Genomic DNA, 24,034 nt, shown 5'->3' on the forward strand with positions numbered 1-24,034 from the left:
GTCCACGGACCCCTGGGTGTCCACAAAACCTAAAAATTGAGATGTAATAAAATGGATCTTACATCAGTTATGCAAGAGTATTTTTAAGATTAAAAATTGTAGCTGTGGGCGGTACGAGTACAAAACAGTAGCTTTTAATCATTTCTAGTGCTCAAGGATTTTATTGATTTTTCAGTTGAAATTTTTTTTCCGAAGTCCATGAAACACTTGTAGAACACTTGAGACTATTAGCTGCAAGCTTTCGAGAAAACGTCCCTGCCCTGGTAATAGTTGGATTGAAAATCCTTCCACTAATGTAGAAATCCAAGACATAGATTCTGCAAGATCTCTAACACCGAACGAGAACAGCTATTAGAGCTAACGTGCGATACATCATGAAAAAGCGTATTCAAAGAAAGTGAGCTTTGTAGCTTTTGATTGCGTGTGCGTTGTGAGAATGAAGAGTTGTCTAAAGAACCATTGCTACATTTGATGCCTTTCCCTACAACTTATGCGAGCACACCTTCTCTGCCCTTTGCAGTATTAAAACCTAAAGGCGAAGTCGCCTTAAGGTCGAGTCGGACTTAATATTGATAGTGATAGAACTGGTTCCAAAGATTTAAATGCAGTTATAGAAAAATACAAAGAATTTCATTACTCACATTACTCACTCACCCCACATTCGAGAACATTTTTTATCAAGTGGATTTCCTTTTTAAAAAGCCATTCTACTGTATTTTCAATTGAAATTTCGTTCATTAGAAGCAATAATTTATCTTAGAATAAATTACTTATTACATTATTTTTGTTGATCGTTTTCTTGTCAGTGATAATTTTAATTAGTATATTTTTTAATTTCATGTGATTTCAGACAGCATTGCAAGTGGGTCCGCACACCCACTTTCCGAATGAACAGGGAGTAGGCGTTTTCGGAACGTTTGAGAACCACTGTACCAGTTTTTAGAAAAATCCTTGAGGCTAAGCTCGTAGCCATTCTTCGACAACCTGCATAACATATTCATCGTTGGCAAACTTTCTTCCTCGCAGGTGCTACTTAATCTTCCGAAACAGGTGAAAGTCACCTGGAGCACGATCTTTAGAGTGGGTAGAATGCTCAAGTATTTCATACCTTACATTGGCAATAGCGCTGAAGGTAAGGTGGCTTTTGTGAGTAGAAGCATTATAATGCAGGAGCGGCACTCTCATGTGTAGCATGCCTCTGAGTTTCCCCTTGATTGCCTGCCTTACTTTTGGAACCTGTTTTGAATAATAGTCACTTGTAATTGTCTTTAGACCCTGCAGATAATCAATGAACAGTATGTCCTTAACATAGCTCCTCCCAGAATTTTTTTCTCCCATAATCTTGCCAGCTGATAGCATTTTCTTATATTTCTTGAGGGTTGGACATCATGTTGGCGCCACTGCATGGTATGTTGATGGACTCTGGACTGCAATGAGTACCCAGGTTCCACACAGCCATAAGAATTCGTAGTAAAATCTATTTAAATCTCTGCACTGTTTGGATTGTCACACACTCGGGCTATGTGCAAGGCATTTTAAAATTTACAAGAGAAAATGAATCTTTTTTAATATAATGTTACTTCAGTTTCGTATTTCAAGATAACTCATTAAGTGTCTGGTTTAGGATAGATTAACTGTAAAAAGAATAGAAATATTTTCATTTTTCTAATGCTTTTTCCGTAGTACGTAAGGTGTTAGTCACGGCGGTATTAACATATGTGGAGGACCGGGGCTAGAAAAAAAAATATGTGGCCTTTGCTGACTTCACTAAATAAATTTCTCTCAGATTACAGTGTGAAAATTAATGGAATATGTTTAATATTTTTGGTTATATTTTATTTTACGATGATGATTATACCTTCATGTTCTTTTCAGAAACCCAGTTGAGATTTTGATCTAATTGTAGGACCCTATTCACCTGTAGGCCCGAGGCTATAGCCTCCCTAACTCTCTCCCTTAAACCGGTCCTCGTGTTAGTTTAAGTGTTTCGTGTGCATTCCTTAAGCTGCTATCCCGATAATAGTACTTTCTCTGATTTAACGTAAGAGAGAGGTTGAAAAAGTTCGTATCCGATTCCCTGAAACATATTGTCTATTTAGTTTTTTTTTTTTTTTTTTTTTTTTGATGCGGTAGTGGGAATCTGCATTTGACTATAGGATATAATTACACGTACCAACTGGTCAATATTTGTTCTCATTTCATTCTTTCTTCTACGATTTTGTAAGATTATTACAACGAAATTGCTAACAATGGACATTCTTTCAAAAAATAGCTGACTTTTTGTTAAAAAGCTGGGCTTTTTTACCTGTAAATTTGAAAACATTTTTTCCTTATAATTTTCTGGATGATGCTGATTCTGCATTTGTTTTTAAATCTGCATTATTTCTTGTAGTTGCCCCAGCCAGCATTTTTTGACCGAAGTAATGCATTATGTTGTTGCAACAAATATTTGTAAAATTCTTAATAATTCATGTGTAAAACTACGAACATTTTAGTACAATGACCGATCCCGTAACTGACTGTATTAATTAGCGTTTTTACACTAAGTATTGATTAGAGAAAACATACTTTACTCATTGAATTACCGTATTGCTAAAATCGGAAAATAAAGTTGATAATGTTCACTGGAAATTTCAATGGTATTTTACTTCAGAAAAAGGCCAATCACTACTCTTCAACAAGAGTTAAATTTTCAATCTAGAGTAAGTACTCATATAAGATAAGGAATACATAATGGTTATTAGGACTAGGCTATATGCTATACGCCTATGCTTATATAATTACTTACATAACTTTCGTCATTTATAGTTTCGTCTTTCATTGATTATTTTCTGAAATATTATAGTTAGTTAAAAATTACAAATTCAACATAAGTTACTTGATGAAACTTTGCATGATTGTAAATCTTGACAACATTTTTTTCACGTGAAATAAATATGATGTGCAGGCTTTTAGTTCCCGAGTTACATGATATCAAATTTGAAGTTTGGGATTCGACACATTTTCGAGAATCAGTCTTAATAATGAGTTGATTAAGAAACAATAGACAGTTCTCTAACACAATAGAGAAACATAGTAATGTTTCAAGCAAAGTATTGACCAGATAGAAATATGATTAAATGTCAGACTACCCAAAAATAATTGAAATGAAGTCTTGACATAGGAAAATCACATAATGTCGGATATGCTCGGCCAACGCCTGAAGGATGGCAACCCTAATTGGCCACGTTAATCAGCAGGTTCACGTCTCATATATCCTCGCTGGTGAAACGGGCGCTAAACTGAATCAACAACATTCCGTGTGAGAACTGAAGGGGTAAGGCGGAAGTTCATATCAAACGATTCAGTGCTAAAAGGCATGTTAAAATCGATATAAATGAAACTTTCTAGACTTCATTCACAGAATTTCGAAAAAATTTCGAAAAATAATCGACACGTATTTTTTATATTTCGTCATTGGTTAAGGTTTAAGAGTAGAACCAAACTTTGAACGTGAGATTTGATCTTCAAGCGTAGACAGAAACAATTATTTAATGAAAAAAAAACCTACTGCCAGGTGGGTTGTTTCAAGACAGATGATTTATAATCTGACGTCAAAATTAGAAAAAAAAATCCAATATGGTGGATCCAATATGGTGATAAAAATTACAAAAGATTTTCTTGTTTGTAATTGTCTGCAATTAGTATAGAACAATTATAGTTGGTAGGGGTTACAGGGAGGAGGATACAGAACGATTTGAAACACCTTTCTCTACTTGTTTTAACGAGGTGCTTGATTAAAGTAAATCTTTATACCTCTCACTATTCATAAAATGCATAATTTTTGAAATAAAATGTTACAAAATGGTCAAACGTAGGAGGTTTTCATTACAAATAACCGCTTTTATATCCTACATACCTATATATTTGCAAAAGTGGGAGAAGAAAACCTTTTTAAGAATCAATGATTGGATCTTCATTACGGAGATGCTAATTTATGTTATAGAGAAGGACAATATCACAAAAATGTCCCAAGACATTTTTCCTGGGTCTAGAAAATACATCAAGATGCTAAATCCAATTGATCCTGCAGGAAAGGATTCTTTTTTGAAATACTTTTTCGAGATTCAACTCGGGGTTGAAATATAATATAAATCACTTAAATAAGCACCCGATTAGTGAGAGGCGATACGAGTCACTTTCACTAAGCACTCCGAGTAGTAGGAGCCGCGGGATTCACTTTCAAGAAGCATACCTAGTAGTGAGAAGCGAGGTGACTCATTTAAGTAAGCACCCCGAATAGGGAGAGAGTTAGAAAGTCACTTTAATCAAACATGCCGTTAAAATAAGTAAGGAAAGAGGTTTAAAATCGGTTTGCAACCTTCTCACAATAACGAATGCCAACTATGATTGTTCTCGGCTAATTGCAGACAATTTCAAACCAGAAAACGTTTGTAATTGTATTCACCATAATGGATCCACCATTTTGATATTTAACATTTTGACGTCAAATTCTGAATCAGCTGTCCTAAAGCCTCCCTTGGAGTATGGCTTCTTCTATATTAAATGATTGTTTTCTGTCTATGCTTCAAAAGCTTCCCCTCTGTTCAAAGGTTTACCGAGGGACTTTAAAACCGTACCATGGCCGAAATTTAAGAAAAAATAAATGTCCATTCTTTTTCCATGTTGTACAAATCTGCAAAGTTTCTTTCAAATCGGTGAGTTACACTTCCGTAAGTTTCCTTGTTGGAGACTCATTCACTAGTGCAATAATGATGGCCACAAGAATTGTCTTACACAGTGCAATACCTGCATTATTACAAGAATATCTTCTAATTCTAGAATTTACATACAAAACTGTGAAAACAATGTTGTCACAGTCATTTCTAATGTGCAATTTTTGTACCGAGTGTTCATGTTTCAGTTTAATTAAGTTGTCACTTAAGGTGACAAATGTGGAATACATTTAAATTCATATGGTCAGTAGAAGAGCCTGATCAAAAGCATATCCGAAAATAAATTCCAGTGTCCCATATTGAACGTCTAAGTAAGTTACTTAGCAAGAAAATGCAAAAAATAGCTACGCGTTACAATTCTCATCATATCCTATTTATGTTTCTATATTTACATTTTTCTTTCGAAACTAATCAGATCTTGTGCTTTTCCTTTCTATAGACGAATCTGATATTAAAAGAGTTTCACTGTCGTAAGAATGTTTCTACGTCATCGTCACGCAAAAGTAAAGGAACTGTTTGAATGGCGGGAGAGTTAATCAAAAAGGTGAATATGTCCTTCTGAGCGTTTATGAAAAAATGTAGCGTCCACTTGTCATCATAGCCCGTTTGGGAACGAGTTGTTTCTTTCGCAGTAAAACGTGACTTAAATACCCACTTCTAATCCGATAAAGCGAAGTGGAGACCAAACTTTTAGTCTCCTGGTTTAACGCGGTTGCCAGATTTAAATAATAGTGTAAGAAGTTAACTTCATGGAAATCTGGTAATGTAGATATAAAGAATTCTGTAGTTTCTTTTTACATACTTTTAAATTCTTGTAGACTTATTTCTCCAAAACTGCGTGTACTTATCTACTTTGTGCTATTATTCTACACTGTAGATAACTGAAATATTGTAACACTGTAGATAATGTTAATAGTGTGTTTGTGTGTTTGGCATTAGATCATCCAGATATGTTATTTGTATCAGTATCATTTATATCTTGCAGGTGATGTTGGCTCCAGAATTCATTACATATAGTACGGTACCACACGTGTTCCCAAAAAATGACATAAATAGCGACATATGCATTTCCCCTCCGCAAGTATGAATAAATGCATTTTGATCTCTCTCTCGTTTTTGTATCTCTTCTAGTTTTTGTTTATGCACATTTCATTCAAACAAGTCAGTGTCCCAACTCGGAGCCAACGAGTACGCAAATACGCGTATAGGTAAATGTGTGTGTTTCTGTGTGTGTGTGCATTAATATCTGTCTCACTTTTTTTTTCGTAGAAGAGGGAACGAGGAAAACAGATGGAGTTTGTATGTTATCTATTCGCTGCTTCTCATTTCTGCATGTGGTCATAACATTTCCACTTGGGATTTCGAATATTTGTTTCGTAGTTTTTTTTTTTTTTTTGCTGCGGTGACACAGCATGTCTTGCGTAATCTTGAAATATCTGCCATGCTCGTAGTCGGATCCAGCTTCTCCTGAGTTGTGTATTCGGAACCGGAACTTATACTCCAGCTTGAGTCAGAACAGTTTGCGCATGCGCCACCAAGTATTCCGTAAACCAGTGTGTGTGCGTGAGGGAGAGAGAGAGCTGGGAAGGAAACCAGAAGCTAGCGGTGAGCGGACCACTGATTTATAATGTTTCAATAGTAGTTGAAATATGTGTTCATATTTCTACGTATGTTGTAGCCTTTTGTAGTATATGGTCTGCTGCAGCTGGTCCTGTCCTCAATCCGAACAGGGAGTGGGAGTTGGAACTGTAATTTCTACTAAAATGGAACTGCTCATGCGTAATCAAGCGTATATGTGTGTGAACGAAAAATAGGCTATTGTATTTTATAATGGTTCGAAAACAATGATCGTAACATCCCACTCTTTGCGTAGTCTGGTCTGGGGTACCGGTTCTGGAACTGGAACTTGACTCGGAGCTGGAACCTGAACCTGGAACAATTTGCGCATGCGCCACCAAGTGTTCCGTAATCCCAGTTTGTGTATGTTCCCGCATTCCTATCCTTGTTGGTACCCGATTATGGTTTATCACCTTACCAGTTCGGACCTTTCTCCGTTAAAAACCACCTGTGCCTTCTGGCCGAATTTTGGGAAGATCCCAATTATAGAAAAATGGGAGAATGTGTGTAAACAGTGTGTATGCTCTGCCGAATTAGCTGCCTCCTGATGGTCTCACACTTTAACTAAAAACGTATGGCGCATACCGCATCTATTGGTACTGCCCTGCATACGGGTTGGAGAAACTAAGGTAAGTGGAAAGAGGTGGTGAGATGTGCGGGTGAATAAACACACAAGTAAATTGGCACAGTGGTTGCTGGTACAGATACAGCCTTGGAACGTACATTTGTGCAGTCGCGTCGACTCCCAGTAGCGTGCCTGTCACATGACAAAAGTAAAGGAGAAGGTGTGTTGATATCAGGGAGGTGTTGGTCGAAATTGGAGGAACGTGTATGCATATGTTGAAAACTCATACTTCAAGGAAAGATGGGAACACAAACAAAGATCGTGATATATGCATGGAACGGAGGCTAGCAAAAAACATATACATAGCTCATGATCGTATCAAGATACAATTGTTTTTTCTATCTGCACCCGAAGTTTGAATTTCTGTTGCACCAGATAAAAACGATTGCGACCAATGTCTGAAAGGAAAGTTTATTCATTTGAAAAAGAAATAAAACTTAATATATGCTTAGAGGTATGCTATAATGGTTTTAGTTTGAAGCCTTACAAGTATATTTGCAAATCACAGATTCATACATAATTACATACGATGTTCCAACTTTCACACTATTTTATTTCCTTCTTTTGTCAAACAACTCATAAGTTTAAAGATAATAATATTCTAAATATTTATTTTAACCTTTAACAAATTAATAGCTCACAGACGTAGTTTACCAGTTGGACCTATACGGATTTGTTCAATTAATTCAAATAAGTAATTGGAAAGACTTAAGATATCTGGGTTGAGAAGTTACAGGAAGCGACTGCAGATGGTGATTGTTTCTGAAGATGATAGGGCTAATTACGTATTCTGTGAGTCTCAGTAGCTCGTATCGAGCAAACGGTTATAAAGTAAAACATGTTATGTCTAATTTCGCTAGAATACATATTATTAAATCTCGGCTCTATGGTGTGAGCGCGGTGACTTTCAAAGTGAAGAAATCCTACACAATTTACGGGGAAACCACATCTTCGAAGTTGAAAAGTGGTTTAAGGAAAATCCATGTTGACAGGTCCCACCTATAGCTGTGCGGTATTTCGATATGTGGATTCATAGATATTTTTAACTGTCAAAAACTTTTAAAATCGATGTATTAATTATTTCGTTATTTCAATATTTCGGTACTTTCCAGTATCACAATATTACGATTCTTCGATAATTTTATTGCCTTAATATGTTCATGTTTAGCAGTATTTCGATATTTTCACGTTAACCTCTTCAATCCCAGATACTTATCCGCAATCGTACAAATTTATATAGTTGTGGATTTGTATCGTAGAAATATCATATTTGTATATTTTTAAATTGGAGTGCTATAAAACATACATGTGACGCTTTGTTGCTACGTATATTTATGTTTATAACTCCAAGCTGCATAATCGAAAAAATATAGAAATCCTGTGAACTTCAGTATATTTATTATCTAGTGCACTGTATATATTAGTATCGTTCAACTATCAAAATATGACCAAAATATATTAAAGGTGTCAACCAAATGCGGTTCGTAAGGTAAATTACGACTGTAAAGAATAACGTGGTATTGCTTCAAAGAAACAGTCGTGAAATTTTCTCCTGTTCTGACAGTTAAGAACATATACAAAAACAGTTAGTAACATTTCTTCTCTCAGTTTGGTATCACAAAACTTTTAACTTTAAGGACATGACTTACCTCCCGAAACGGGTCCGGTGTCTAAATGGTAATATGTATTATGTCCTTTCTTTCTCCTGTATTTTGTATCTGTTTCAGTTTGTACGCAAATCATCAGGACGGTTTCTATTTTTCTCAATACAGAAAAACATCCTTCACTTAGCTCATTTGAAACGTTTTGATTTCGAACACCCAACCTAACTTCATCTCTGGTAGTCTTTGTCTTCAGCTTTCCTTTCTTTCTTTACATAACTGCATCACATTCATCTTTCCGTTTCCACAATTAATGCAGATTAAATATTCGCCTCCAGCCTTATATTCGCGATAGCTCTTGGTTACTTGGAGATTTTGTCTTCTATATTACCTCACTCAGTTGAGTTCATCACTTTCATGGAGGTGAAGGAATGGATAAGAGTAAATATTATAGTAGATTTATTACCGTAGATTCTCCCTAATTCCGTACCAGAGTGTAAATATTTCCCCCCTCCACAGGACTTCATTTTCCTAAGTTTTAAACTATGTAGTAATCGAAATTAATCGGTACCTCAAGATCAAGGGAAGCGTAAGAGTAATTGGCAAAGTTTGGCTTATATTAATTGCCACTACAAGAAGAAATATTTTTTTTTTTATTTTGGCAAATCCAGTTAAGATTTTCTTTATTTTATCGACTTCTACACTAGTTTTCCATACCTAAATCTGAACTCTTCTCATCTTCTGAAGCGTAGGATATTTTTTATTAGAGATTCTAAATTAAGATACCCCAACATTCTTTCGTTTGTTCTGAGGTCTCCAATGGCATGGACTGGAATCTGTGTTTTACTGTGATTTCCATAAGGTCCATGTCGTTCTGAAAATCTCGCTCTGGGACTTCTTTCGCACTTGGAGATATATGCTATACTTGGCCAACTGTTTCGACATATTGAGCATTAAATTTGTCTCTTCTACAATTCGTTTTAAGATAAAAGACTCTATTCTTCATTTCATTCATCCAAATACATCAGTTGGAAATTAAAATTACATTGTTACAGTTGAAACAGTAACGGATAACAATAAAAAATAATTAGTATACAACAATATGGACACATTACTCTTGTTTTTAAAGTAAGAAAATCTCCTCCAATGCTTTACCTAGAGGAGGTTCCTAGTGTTGAAGCTACATCACCTCTCTGCACCGCCATGCTTACTCTTTGGATTAGGAAGGTAGTTGCTCTTTCATTACCGGATAACTGTCTGATGCGTATTTTCTTCCTTTCCCTATCTCTTTCCGATCTTTTGAATTGAAGAGAAATTTCAATTAGAAGGTGCAAAAGTGTCTGTGCATGTGAAGTCCCAAATTAAGACTTTACTTTTCTGACAAGGAATTAAGGATATCCCATCTTTTTTTTCTTCTGTTCTCACAATGATGTATTGCAGTTCGACTTTCGAGGATGTCTAACTGTGCTTTTTATGTAGGTTCGCAATTATCTACTCACCGTCTTAGCGAATTCCTATTCTAAAAGATTCATCATTCAGGCGACGGCCTAGAGAACGTGATGGCAAATATTTGGGCCAATCACCTGCCTCAATGGACGATGCAGCGATGAGTCTGCAATTGTTTTCTGTTTTGTCGGAAGACTGTAGTAAAAATGAAAAATGTGGTTGTATGATAGGTTCGTCCTATGTGGATTGTTTAGCCCTGAAACTGAAGTCGGATAAATCGGAGCCCACCAAAAATGACCATGTGGACAAGCAATCTTGAACTTCAGAATCCCAGTGAAGATTGTTGTTCTGTTGAAGAAGTGATTTTATTAGACATTGAGATCCGTAGAATGATGCCAAGAAGGCGGGAATAGCCAAATCTAAGGCTCTTCGAATAAATAGTCCATCAACATTATCTGGGAGAAATCCCTCAAGCCATGTGCTATCCTGAAGGACACAATTTATGATAGATTCCAAACCAGATTTTATACTGTTGTCATATCTTTCTCATAAATCCTCTTCTTTCCATGAAGGTGAACATCGCAGGAAATATAATAATCTTGGGTTGGAAACTGATGTTCTTAGTAAGTAAAAGGCAGAATGAGCAGATATTTATGATAGATGTTAGAAATACATGTGTAACTGGTTAATCTTCTCAGTTAATAGAGTTCACATTGTTTCAGCTCAGGGAGGAGTTCCAAGGAGGAAAGCGTTTGATGGCGACATGAATCGGATACCTGGAGCTACTTGGTTGTTTGACGAAAATAGTGTGCCATTTTGTTCACTTGTAGTTTCAAGAAAGCTGATTTCACATTTCTGCAAATTTAGTTGCAGACCAATTGTAGCTGTCTGTGTGTTGATCATTTAAAATGTATTTAATACAACAGCCGGATCAACAGGTATTGCACCATCATCGAGGTACCAGATGTTTATGTCTGTCTTGATATTATTGACTATAGGCTGCAATATTAGGGCAAATAATAGGGCTGGAACTAAAGGATTGCCTTGTTGAACTCCTCTTTCTAATAAGATAATATCTTTGCCATAATATAAATTGTAGCTTGCTGGCTTCACCATAGATTTGGTGTACATAGGGGTATATCGAAGGAAAACTTTCTTTGACGATAGATAGCATAGTACACCTGTCTATTTCATTGAATTCGTTCCTAAAATATATTTTAAGAAAGCTTTGGGTTTTTGGTGATAGTATGAGTAATAGATACGCGCTGTATGTGCTGCCGATTCAGCACCATGTTGAATGCCTACTCCAAGTTGGTGTGGAGCCAAAAATTTGAGTAGTGGATGTTTAATACTCCCACAGATTATCTTGGATGCAAGTCAGAATTTGAAGTAACTCTGATGCTGAGAAGGAGAACATATAAGTGGAGGGACAGATGGAGGAAACAGATATCCAAGAGATAGCACATAGTGTTTATAAGGAAGTATGTGGAGGAGAACACCATGCCAACAGGTCTTCGGATCAATCAGTGAGACATAAAAAGCTAACGAAGGGAGCAGAAAAGCAGCTCACGGGGGACTCCATAATTAGGAGAACTAAATGTGTGGAATACAGTCAGAAAGGGACTGAAAAAGAGTGAAAATTGAAGACAAGTTATCTACATTTGTGAGACTGAGCTTAGAGACTGAGCCTTGTAGTAGAGATTGTAATGAACAGGTAGGAAGAGAAGGTATAAGGAGGAGGAAAAATCTAATAACATTTTGAAGAAATGTAAATGATTGCCTTGGAATATTAAAATAGACTAAGCGCCATTTCGAGAAATTTGCTAAAACAATTAAGGACAGAAAAAAATAGGCTAGAAATGTAAATGGACGGAGAAATAAAAAATCAACTTCATGGACATGATATTAGAGAAAATTGGAGGAAAATTCGAGAAAACTAGGTACAGGAAAGAATCCAATTCTGAGATATACTTCCTAAGAAGAGAGACGTAGGCATAAGGAGGGAGAAGAATTTTATACTGGACATGAGAAAGAGGGATAAAAATATAGATAGCGAGGAAGAAAGAAACAAAGAAAGCTGACACAGAAATACCATGCCAGCTACTAAAGGGAAACAGATACTGAAGAGAAGCTTTAAAAAATAGAAAAGAGGAAGATGTGAAGAATGAAGGAGAGAATGGTTTGGAAATGAAAGTTTATGCGATAAAACGGAGACACTGAAAAAACGTTAAAGAAGGAAGAAATCACAACTTATAGAGAAGAAGGAATGACGATAATATAGTTACTGATAGAAAAAAGGAAAGACGAGAGAAGGGAAGACAAGATCAAAAGAGGATGGAATAATGTACCAAGTTAATTGTAACGAGTGCTAGATGCTAGATGAAGTACGTAGGGGAAAGAGGAAAGAATTTAGTACAAAAGACTAGATGATGCTACACTAAAAATAAAAAAAATGAAATGATTTTTTTTAAAATTTTACGTCGCACAGTTTCGCAGGCTAGGCTGAAGAACACCAGGGATGTGAAATGAATCGAGTTTGGAATGGATAATTGGAAGAAACGGGAGAACACCAGGAAAACCTACACACACGGCTATTCTCCACAACAAAGTCCACTACGCGCAAACTCGGGTCAAACGACGGACCCCCAAACACCAAAGCTGGATGCTATATCACTGAGTTAAGACTACAAAGACTAAGGAACGCAATATATATAAGAAGCGGGACATGAGATAAATTGTGAATGAATAAAAGGAGTATAGAGGGAAAATGATTTTGATAAGGAAATGTAAAATAGCCTAGCATATTAAGAAATATGGGAAGAGAAAATGTATGAGAGAGATACTAAAAATTACTTTATTGTATTTACGGAAGAAGAAATGTCGTATTCCTAGGTGTGTTTCATCTAAACTATTGATTCTTCAAATACTGTATAGGACCTTGTTGCGTTTAGTCAAATAGTAAACATTTTTGTTACAAAATATTGTTAATAAAATCTCCATTTTAAATGACAATAAGAGAAATAGCTCTAAATGTTTTGCCAGTTGTCCTGGAGTTATCTATCCCTGGAAGGTCTCATACTTTCCGTTGCATGGCGCTGGTTGTGCCTGTATGCTCCTCTAGAGTATGCAGGTAGGGAGCGAAGTATTGTTCCAAATAAATGAATTGGGTGTAGTTCGTTCTAAATTTGCTGAGAATTGATAATATGGGGAAGTGAACTGAAATTGTGTTAACTTAGTGGAAAGAAGAACTGAGATTTATCCATAGTATCGGTTAAGAAGATTCTGGCCAAATCTATCCACTAAATTAGTATTCTTTCTAAATAAATGAGTGGTTCGTGCTGGTTTGTTTGGTAGATTTAAGTCTCCTTAGAATACTATTATACTTAGGTCATATCTTTTGACTTAACAGCTATTTAAGAGCTAAGGTTGCTGCTTGCTAACCTATTTGAAGTAACCAGTTAATTTTATCTACTAAAAGATGCACAAAATCACATAAAGAAATTCATTGCTTTAAATATAGTATTTTATGAGTTTAACAACCCTTATTGTTCTTGGATCTGGGGATATATCAATTTCATATGTACTTCTTGTTATTGATTTTTTTTCGTATTATAATAAAGTTTGTTATCCCTTTTGTGAAATAGGTTGTTGTAATTGCCACTATAACTGGTGACCTGCTATACCGCTTACAATCATAGAAGGTCACTGTTTCCGTTAAGTTTCTGTTTTTTTTTTTTTTTTTTTTTTGTCTCTGTGTGTGTATGATAGTTTTGGATTTATCTCTTTAATACCAAATAATTCAGTACTGAGAATTTTCGTTGGCATATAATTCTATATGTGTGTTTATTCCGCAACAACCTTATTTATAGCAAATTTTATGCTCTTTCTTTTGTATAGTAATGTACTTTGAGCTATAATGTAAGGGATCCGATTTTTTAAAAATTTTATCACGCTATTTTAGGAGGATTTTGGTTTAGGCCCCATTTTACCAAGATTGTTGCACCAGCGCAAAACTGAATAGGATACAAATTTAGTATGCTATTTATATTATCGTAATACACAGGTTTATCAAGTTTTTAAAACTACCTCACTTATTGCAACCAAAAGCTAGTTATTCACTAGACAACTGGTTTAAAATCCTTGTTCTTGGGAGAAAAGAAACATGCCTAGGTTGATTTTGGTTTTCTAAATCTTTGATCTGCATTTTAAGTTTTCTTAATACTGAATATAAAATTTTCTGTTAAATAGATTTCTCGTTTACAGAGAAGAGTTATCAAATATTTTCTTCTAATTAAACAAGATTCGCAAAGTACTCACAAAATATAATTTACATTGCAGAAATGTAAATTACAAAAAATGTAAGAATAGAATTGAATGGTTGTTTTGTTTCGAATTTTCAAAATATTTGTGTGTGAAGTGAGCTTGTTTGTAATTTAGTTTTGTAACACCATTGAATGCCTTACAGAAACACATCAGTTGCTTAGTTGGCACATAAATTGGAAGAAGCTTTTTATATTATTTCCAGCGTTTCGTGATTTTGGTAATGCATTTTTTATATTTCTTTTAGTAGAAAACTTGAATATTATTAAAAATAATTAAAAGTTCCATTACGTCATCACTAGGATTAGTTTATGTTGAAATTATATATAGTAATTATCCTACAGTGAAACTGTTCTATATCAGGAAAATTTGATTAATACGCTTTACTGAATTTAGTTATGTAAACCTAGTTTGTGTATGTTCACGCATTCATATCCTTGTTGGTACCTGAATATGGTTTAACACCTTACCAGTTCTGACCGGGAAAATTGTTGAGACATTTTCCGCTACCGTCAATTTTTAAGCCTGGAGGAACTCCGTTGAAACCACTTGGGCCTCCTGGCCGAATTTTGGGAAGATCCCAATAATTATAGAAAAATGTGAGAATGAGTGTACTGGAACTGGAACTTGACTCGAAGCTGGAGCATGAACCTGGAACAATTTGCGCATGCGCCACTAAGTGTTCCTTGAAACTATGTTCCCGCATTCCTATCCTTGTTGGTACCTGAATATGGTTTAACACCTTACCAGTTCTGACCAGAAAAATTGTTGGGACATTTTCCGCTACAAATCAATTTTTAAGCGTGCAAACACTCCGTTAAAAACCACCTGGGCCTCCTGGTCGAATTTTGGGAAGTTCCCAATAATTATAGAAAAATGTGAGAATGTGTGTAAACCGTGTGTATGCTCTGCCGAATTAGCTGCCTCCTGATGGTCTCAGACTTTAAATAAACACGTATGGCGCATACCGCATCTATTGGTACTGCCCTGCATACGGGATGAAGAAACTAAGGTAAGTGGAAAGAGGTGTGAGATGTGCGGGGAAATAAACACACAAGTAAATGGGCAGAGTTTTTGTTGGTACAGATATAGCCTCGGAAATTTCATTTGCGCAGTCGCGCCAACTCCCAGTAACGTACCTGTCACATGAAATAAGTAAAGGAGAAGGTGTTTTGATATCAGCGGATTTGTTGGTCGTAATTGGAGGAACGTTTATGCATATGTTCAAAACTCATACTGCAAGGAAGGGTGGGAACACAAACAAAGATTGTGACATATGCATCTAACGGAGGCTAGCCTAAAACATATACACAGCACATGATCGTATCGGGATACAATTATTGTTTATATCTGCACACGTAGTTCGAATTTCTGTTGCACCAGATAAAAACGTTTGCGACCAGTGTCTGAAAGGAAAGCTTATTCATTTGCACAAGACCTTAAATTAAATATATGCTTAAAGGTATGCTATAATGGTCTTAGTTTGAAGCCTTACAAGTATATTTGCAAATAACAGATTCATACATAAGTACATACAATGTTCCAAGAATCACATTATTTTATTACCTTCTTTTGTGAAACAACTGTTTAGTCTAAAGATAATAATATTCTAAATATTTATTTTAAACTTTAACAAATAAAAAGCTCACAAACGTATTTCACCAATTGGCCTTTTACGGATTTGTTCAATTAATTCAAATATGTAATTGGAAAGACCTAAGATATCTGGGTTGGGAAGGGACAGGCAGCGAGTGCAGATTGTGATTGTTGCTGAAGATGATAGGGCTAAATACTTATTCTGTGAGTCTCAGTAGAATAGCAGTGTGCTTGTATCAAGCAAACTGATATCAAGTAAAATACGTTAGGTCTAATTTCTAAAGAGGGCATATTAATAAATCTCGGCTCTATGCTGTGAGCGTGGTGAAGGTGGTAAGTGTGTTGAGTGTCGTGAATAACAACATTCAGTTGACTTTCAAAGTGATGAAATCTTACAAAATTTACGGGGAAACCACATCCTCGAAGACTAAAAGTGGTTAAAAGAAAATTCATGGTGACAGGTCCCACCTACAGCTGTGCGATATTTCAATATGTGGATTCATAGATATTTTTAAGTATCGAAAACTTTTAAAATCGATGTATTAATTATTTCGTTATCTCAATATTTCGGTACGTTTCAGTATCACAATATTATGATTTCTCGATAATTTTATTACATTAGTAAGTTCATGTTTAGCAGTATTTCGATATTTTTAAGTTAACTTCTTCAATCCCAGATACTTATCTGCAATCGTACAAATTTATATAGTTGTGGATTTGTATCGTACAAAAATCATATTTGTATATTTTTAAATTGGAGTGCTATAAAACATACATATGAGGCTTTGTAAGAGGAAAGTAGCTACGTATATTTATGTTTATAACTCCAAGCTGCATAATCGAAAAAATAAAGAAAACCTGTGAATTTCAGTATATTTATTATCTAGTGCACTGTATATATTAGTATCGTTCAACTATCTAAATATGACCAAAATAAATTAAAGGTGTCAACCAAATGCGGTTCGTAAGGTAAATTACGACTGTAAAGAATAACGTGGTATTGTTTCAAAGAAACAGTCGTAAAATTTTCTCCTTTTCTGACTGTTGAGAACATATACAAAATCAGTTAGTAACATTTCTTCTCTCAGTTTGATATGACAAAACTTTTATCTTTAAGGACATGACTTCCCTCCCGAGACGTGTCCGGTGTCTAATTGGTAATATTTATTATGTGCCTTCTTTCTCCTGTATTTTATATCTGTTTCAGTTTGTATGCAAATCATCAGGACGGTTTCTGTTTTTCTCAATAAAAAAAACATCCTTCACTTCGCTCATTTGAAACGAAAAATAATTAGTATGCAACAATCTGCACACATTACTCTTTTTTTTAAAGTAAGAATATCTCCTGCAGGGCTTTACCAGGAGGTACGGTTCGTAGTATGGAAGCCACATCACCTCTTTGCACCGCCATGCTTATTCTTTGGATTAGGAAGCTGGTTGCTCTTTCTTTACCGGATAACTGTATGATGCGTTTCCCTAATTTCTTTATGAGATTTAGGTCTTCCCTTCCCTACGAGCCACCGGATTCAACTGCAGCTGGTAAGAATTGGTATTTTTCCATAAGGTTGTATTTTCTTCTTTTCTCTATCTCTTTCCGACCTGCTGCATTGCCCTCCTGGATTGAAGAGAAAGGAAGGTTGGAAGGTGCAAAAGTGTCTGTGCATGAGAAGTCCCAAATTAAGGCTTTACCTTTCTTCCAATGAATTAAGGATATTCCATCTGTTCTTTTTCCATCTGTTCTACTACAGCCATTTGGCTCCCTTATTGCCGGTAAATCTGCCGAGATGAGTGCTCTCACAATGATGTCGTTGTAGTTCGAGTGTCGAGGATGTCTATGTGTGCTTTTTAAAAAGACCTTTTTTTGTCAACAGAATCGGGTTGTTATTTATCGGGTTCGCAAATATCTGCTCACAGTCTTAACGCAATTCATATTCTAAAAGATTCATTATTTAGGTGAAGGGCTAGAGGACGTAAGGGCAAAGCTTTGAGCCAAGTACCTACCTCAATGGACGATGCAGTTATCAGTCTGGCCTTGTCTTCTGGGTTGTCGGAAGACTGTAGTAAAAATGAAAAATTTGATTATTTGATAGATAGTTCTTCCCATGTGGATTGTTTAGCCCTGAAACTGAAGTCGCATAAATCGGAGGCCATCAACAACGACCATGTGGACGAGCAATCTTGAACTTCAGAATCCAAGTGGAGATTGCTAATCTGTTGGAGATGTGATTTTTGTAGACATTGAGAGCCGTAGAATGATGCCAAGAAGGTGGGAATAGCCAAATCTAAGGCTCTTCGAAAGGCTAATCTAACATGATCAATTGGGAGTGATACCTCAAGCCATGTGCTATCCTCAAGGACACAATTTAAGATATACACCAAAACAGATTTTATACGGTTTTCATATCTTTCTAATAAATCCTCTTCATTCCATGAAGGTGAACATCGCAGGATATATAATAATCTTGGGATGGAAAAACATGTTCTTAGTAAGTAAATGGCAGAATGAGCAGATATTGATGATATCTGTGAGAAATATATTTGTAACTGGTTAATCTTTTCAGTTAATAGAGTTCTCATTGTTTCAGCTGAGGAAGCAGCTCCAAGGAGGAAACCGTTTGATGGCGACATGAATTGGATACCTGGAGCTACTTGGTTGTTTGACGAAAACAGTGTGCGCCTTTGGTCATTTGTAGTTTCAAGAAAGCTGATTTCGCATTTCGAGAAACTTAGTTGCAGACCAATTGTAGCTGCCTGTGTGTTGATCGTTTTCGATGTATTTAATACAATATCTCGATCTCCAGCTATTGCACCATCATCGAGGTACCAGATATTTAAGTCTGTCTTGATATTATTGACTATAGGTTGCAATGTTACGGCAAATAATGCTGGACCTAAAGGATCACCTGGTTTAACTCCTCTTTCTGATAAGATTATATCTTTGCCGTAATATAAATTCTAGCTTGCTGGTTTCAGCATAGATTAGGTGTACATACAGATATATCGAAGGAAATTTTTGTTTGACGACAGATAGCAATGTATACCTGTCTATTCTATTGAATGCGTTCCTAAAATCTATTTTTAAGAAAGCTTTGGGTTTTTGGTGATGGTATGAGTAATAGATACCTGCTGTATGTGCTGCCACTTCAGCACCATATTGAATGCCTAATCCAAGTTGGTGTGGAGCCAAAAATTTGAGTAGTGGATGTTTAATCCTCCCACGGATAATCTTGGATGCAAGTCTGAATTTGAAGTACCTCTGATGCTGAGAAGGAAAATAGATAAGTGGAAGGACAGATGGAGGAAATAGATATCCAAGAGATAGAACATAGTTTTTGTATGGAAGTATGTGCAAAAGAACAACATCCTAACAGGTCTTCGGATCAATCAGTGAGACATAAAAAGCTGATCAAGAAAGCAGAAAGACAGCTCACGTGGGACAACATAATAAGGAGAACTAAAGGAGTGGAAGAGAAGAAGATAGGGACTGAAAAAGACTGGAAATTAAAGACAAGTTTTCTACATTTGTGAGAGAAGTGATGAGACATTTGGAAAATTGGTAAAATAAAATTTGATGTGAAACAGAGAGAAAGTTTGAAGAAAATGAAAAGAAACAAGGATAGACTGAGTAGAAAGAAGTAAGTGGAAATAGCGAAATAGTAACTGGAAATATAAAATTAACAAAACAAATAAGGAAATGATTGGAATTTAACTAGAGGTTTAAGCTATAGATGGGAAACAGAAAAGAATAAACCATATTAGTCAATATTGTTGAAAAGGTAATGTTGCCAAGCACTAAAAGAGTGTGCGTCTTTACAAGAATAGAAAATACATGGAAAATAACATTATAAGTAAATAAAAAAAAGGAGAAAGTGTTGAAGTCCCTAACGCTGATATTGGATAATATGTATGCATGATTGGTGAGTATAAAAGAGCTGCTAAGCATATCTTACAGACTGAGCCTGGTAGTAGAGATTGTAATGAACAGGTAGGAAGAGACATTATAAAAAGGAGGAAAAATCTAATATCATTTTGAAGAAATGTAAATGATTGCCTTGGAGTATGGAAATAGACAAAGCGTTATTTGGAGAAATTTGCATTATGAAATGTGGGAAGAGAAAATGTATGGGAGAGATACTAAAAATTACCTTATTGTATTTACGGAAGAAGAAATGTCGGATTGCTAGGAGTGTTTCATCTACGCTGTTGATTCTTCAAAAAATGTATAGGACCTTGTTGCGTTCAGTCGAATAATAAACTTTTTTGTTACAAAATATTGTTAATAAAATCTCCATTTTAAATGACAATAAGAGAAATAGCTCTAAATGTTTTGCCAGTTTTCCTGGAGTTGTCTCTCCCTGGAAGGTCTCTTACTTTCCGTTGCATGGCGCTGGTTGTGCCTGTATGCTTCTCTGGAGTATGCAGGTAGGGAGCGAAGTATTGTTCCCAATAAATGAATTGGGTGTAGTTTGTTCTAAATTTGCTGCGACTTGATAATATGGGGAAGTGAAATGAAATTGTGTTAACTTAGTGGAAAGAAGGACTGAGGTTTATCCATAGTATGAGTTAATAGAAATTCTGACGAAATCTAACAACTAAAATCTTCTAACTTCTATTTAAATCAAATTTTAGAGGCAAAAAGTGAAAAAAAGAAAGAAAAGAAAATGAGTGGATTGCGCTGGTTTGTATGGTAGATTTAAGTCTTTTAGAATACTACTATACTTAAATTTCCTATTTCATATGATATCGTCTTGACAAGAAAAGAAAAGTAATGAGAATTAATTTTAAATAAGGTCATATCTTTTAACTTAACAGCTATTTAAGTGCTGTGGTAGCTGCTTGCTAACCTATTTGAAGTAACCAGTTAATTTTAACTACCAAAAGAAGCACAAAAGCACATAAAGAAATTAATTTCTTTGAATATAGTATTTTATTAGTTTAACAACCCTTATTGTTCTTTGGTCTGGGGATTTTTACTCCTTTCGTCCTTTGTCAAACAAAACCTTGAAGAAAGAGCTTAAAACTACTTGTTACCTACCGTTGAGATGTATTTAACAGATTTAAGTGAAGTCGAATATTATTTCAATTTCATATGTATTTCTTGTTATTAAATTTGTTCATATTATAATAAGATTGTTATCTGTTTTGGGAAATAGGTTTTTGTAATTGCTACTATAACTGGTAACCTGCTTTACCGCTTACAATCATACAATGTCACTGTTTTTGTTAATTATCTGTTTTTTTGTTTTTTTGTCTCTGTGTGTGTATGATAGTTTTGGATTTATCTCTTTAATACCAAATAATTCAGTACTGAGAATTTTCGGTGGCATATAATCATATATGTGTTTATTTCGCAATAACCTTATTTACAGGAAATTTTATGCTCTTTCTTTTGGATAATAATGTATTTTGAGCTATAATGTAAAAGATCCGAGTTTTTTAAATATTTTATCATGCTATTTTAGGAAGATTCTGGTTTAGGTCCCATTTTTCCAATATTGTTGCACCAGCGCAAAACTGAATAGGATACAAATTTAGTATGCTATTTAGTTTATCGTAATACACAGGTTTATGAAGTTTCTTAATACTACCTCACTTAATGCAACCAAAAAATAATTATTCACTGGACTACTGGTTATAAATCCTTGTTCGTGCGAGAAAAGAAACATGCCTAGGATGACGTTGGTTTTCTAAATCTTTTATCTGCATTTCAAGTTTTCTTAATATTGAATATAACATTTTCTGTTAAATGGATTTCTCGTTTATAGAGAAGAGTTATCAAATATTTTTTTTCTAATTAAACAATATTTGCAAAATAATCACAAAATAAAATATACATTACAGGAATGTAAATTATAATATATGTAACAATAGAATTGAATGGTTGTTTTGTTTCTTATTTTCAAAATATTTGTGTGTGAACTGAGCTTGTTTGTAATTTAGTTTTGTAACACCATTGATTGCCTTACAGATACACATCACTTGCTTAGTTGGCACATAGAGTGGAAGAAGCTTTATCTTATTGCCAGCGTTCCGTGAATTTGGTAATGTATTTTTTTATATTTCTTTTAGTAGAAAACTTGAATATTATTAAAAATAATTATAAGTTATATTACGTCATCACTAGGATTAGTTTATGTTGAAATTATGTATAGTAATTATTCTCCACTGAAACTTTGTTTCATATTAGGAAAAATTGATTAACATGCTTTACTGAATTTAGCTATTAGTCTTTCAACTTTTGCCAAGGTTTACTTTATTCTTAGGATTTTGTCCATACATTCTTTACACTTTACCCTTTCCAGAAGTCATCTCACCACTGTTTCCTTCTCAAAATTTAGTAAAAGAACGCTAATATACTTTAGAGTACCAAAGATTGGAAATCCTAAAATGAAAGTATGTTATACAGTAAAATATGTGCTAAGATGTATTGAAAGGTATTTACTAACGTGATAAATTCACATAATTGTGTCAGAAGGGCTAAATGAAGAAACACCGTTTCGTGCGAGAACTTGAGGTTAAATATAACTTCCATTCCAGCGGTGGATGGTTGCCAAGCGCTCTCGTTTATCCCTCAGCAAAGAAGGATATTTTTTTTCAAACTCATGTTCCGTAGATGTAGACAGTCTTGATTTTTTGATTGTTTTGATTTTTTGCTTGTTAGAAGGAATTGATTTGACTTTTTGTTAAAAAATAATTGGTCTGAATGAGGTTGACTATTAGAACCTATAGTTTTCTGAATATTCATTAAGTGATTGTTCAAAAGAATTGCAATAATACATGGTTCACTAGTAAGATTGCCAATTGATTCAATGTCAATGTTTTCTTCAATTACTCGTTCTTTAGTATGTTTCATGTTTAATTATCGGTCTTATTATCGGTCTTATTTGGCGCTCTTATTTTCAGATTTTATTATGCGTACTGAGTAATATCGTGCTCTTGCCAATTTTAAGATATTTTTATGTTTTTTATAGCTTATATAGTACCCTGTCATGGTACTTAGTAACTCTACTCCCTTATATGATAAATTGGAAGTTCTTACTAGAAACTTTTCTTGTTGTAGCTATCCAAGATTTGTTATTTGTTATTGAAATTGGGCAAAGTTCTCTAGGAAATGCCTCATTGTAGTAACGAGTGTATGCGTCATGGAAAATTTTACAAGCTTCTTTTAAGGATATTTGTTGTATATTTCCTCACAGCGTTCATGATTAGGTAGAAAATTGAAATGGGAGATATTCGTTTCATTAAAAATTCTTGTGTATGCGGATTTGACTTTCGAGTGTGTTTTTATTAGCTTTTTGTACAATGAAAATATTGAAATGAAATAATTGAGCTTAATGATCCGAGAAACCACTCTTTATGTCTCTAACTTTGCTGTTTATGTATATTTTTGTTATAAAGTAATTGATCGATTACGTTACGACTATGATAAGTTATTCTTGTATGTACATTGACCATTCGTGTTAAATAATACGTATTTAAGAATAGGTTGAGTTGATCATCGATATCAGTTACAAGGAAATTTATATTCACACCACCTACTGTAACAGGATGTTTATGAGACTGAGCAAAATAGACCATAGTTAATTCACGGTTTTCAATAGAAATATTCAGATCGCTGTGAGGAGTTCTATAATCACATATTACAAACAGGTCATGAGTCTTATTGAAATACATAATGATAAAGTAATTCGAAACTAGGGTATCTATACTGGTAAGAATGTGCTTTCTTGTTTTTATCTTCGTTGCTGAAAGAACAATGGAAGCAGGTACAACGAACAAATGAAATGATCTATCCATGCTGTAATGAGAAAAGAGAAGAAGAAAAAGAGTTGAATGCCATTGTCTTTTAAAGTCAGTTGTATTTCAACTGACGTAACTCTCAACGTGTGCTCATATTAGCTTTTAGGCTAACAACTAAACCTGTAATCGTAATATGGTCAGTTCGATTACATCATCGTCTATTCTTTTCAGTTTTTAATGATATTATCCTTAGTGCATAGATATTTCCTTTAAATAATTATGATTCAAGAAATCACTTTTATATGTGTATATATTTAACGAATCAATCGAAGACATAAGTTTGTTTTAATAATAACATTTTAAATGGACGTCTA

At 34.7% G+C, this 24,034-nt stretch overlaps 1 long non-coding RNA gene across 1 annotated transcript in view; it reads left to right on the forward strand.

Moving 5' to 3' along the window:
- Positions 1 to 24,034, forward strand: part of LOC145682736 (uncharacterized) — a 444,150-nt gene that overhangs the window by 33,274 nt on the left and 386,842 nt on the right. Inside the window, exon 2 of the long non-coding RNA XR_014130951.1 lies at positions 21,889 to 21,961. This is a non-coding gene — a long non-coding RNA (uncharacterized LOC145682736). The remainder of the gene's footprint in view (positions 1 to 21,888; positions 21,962 to 24,034) is intronic.

The sequence above is a fragment of the Thermobia domestica genome, chromosome 4, assembly GCF_964235325.1.
Source record: "Thermobia domestica chromosome 4, izTheDome1.hap1.1, whole genome shotgun sequence".
Taxonomy (NCBI): domain Eukaryota; kingdom Metazoa; phylum Arthropoda; class Insecta; order Zygentoma; family Lepismatidae; genus Thermobia; species Thermobia domestica.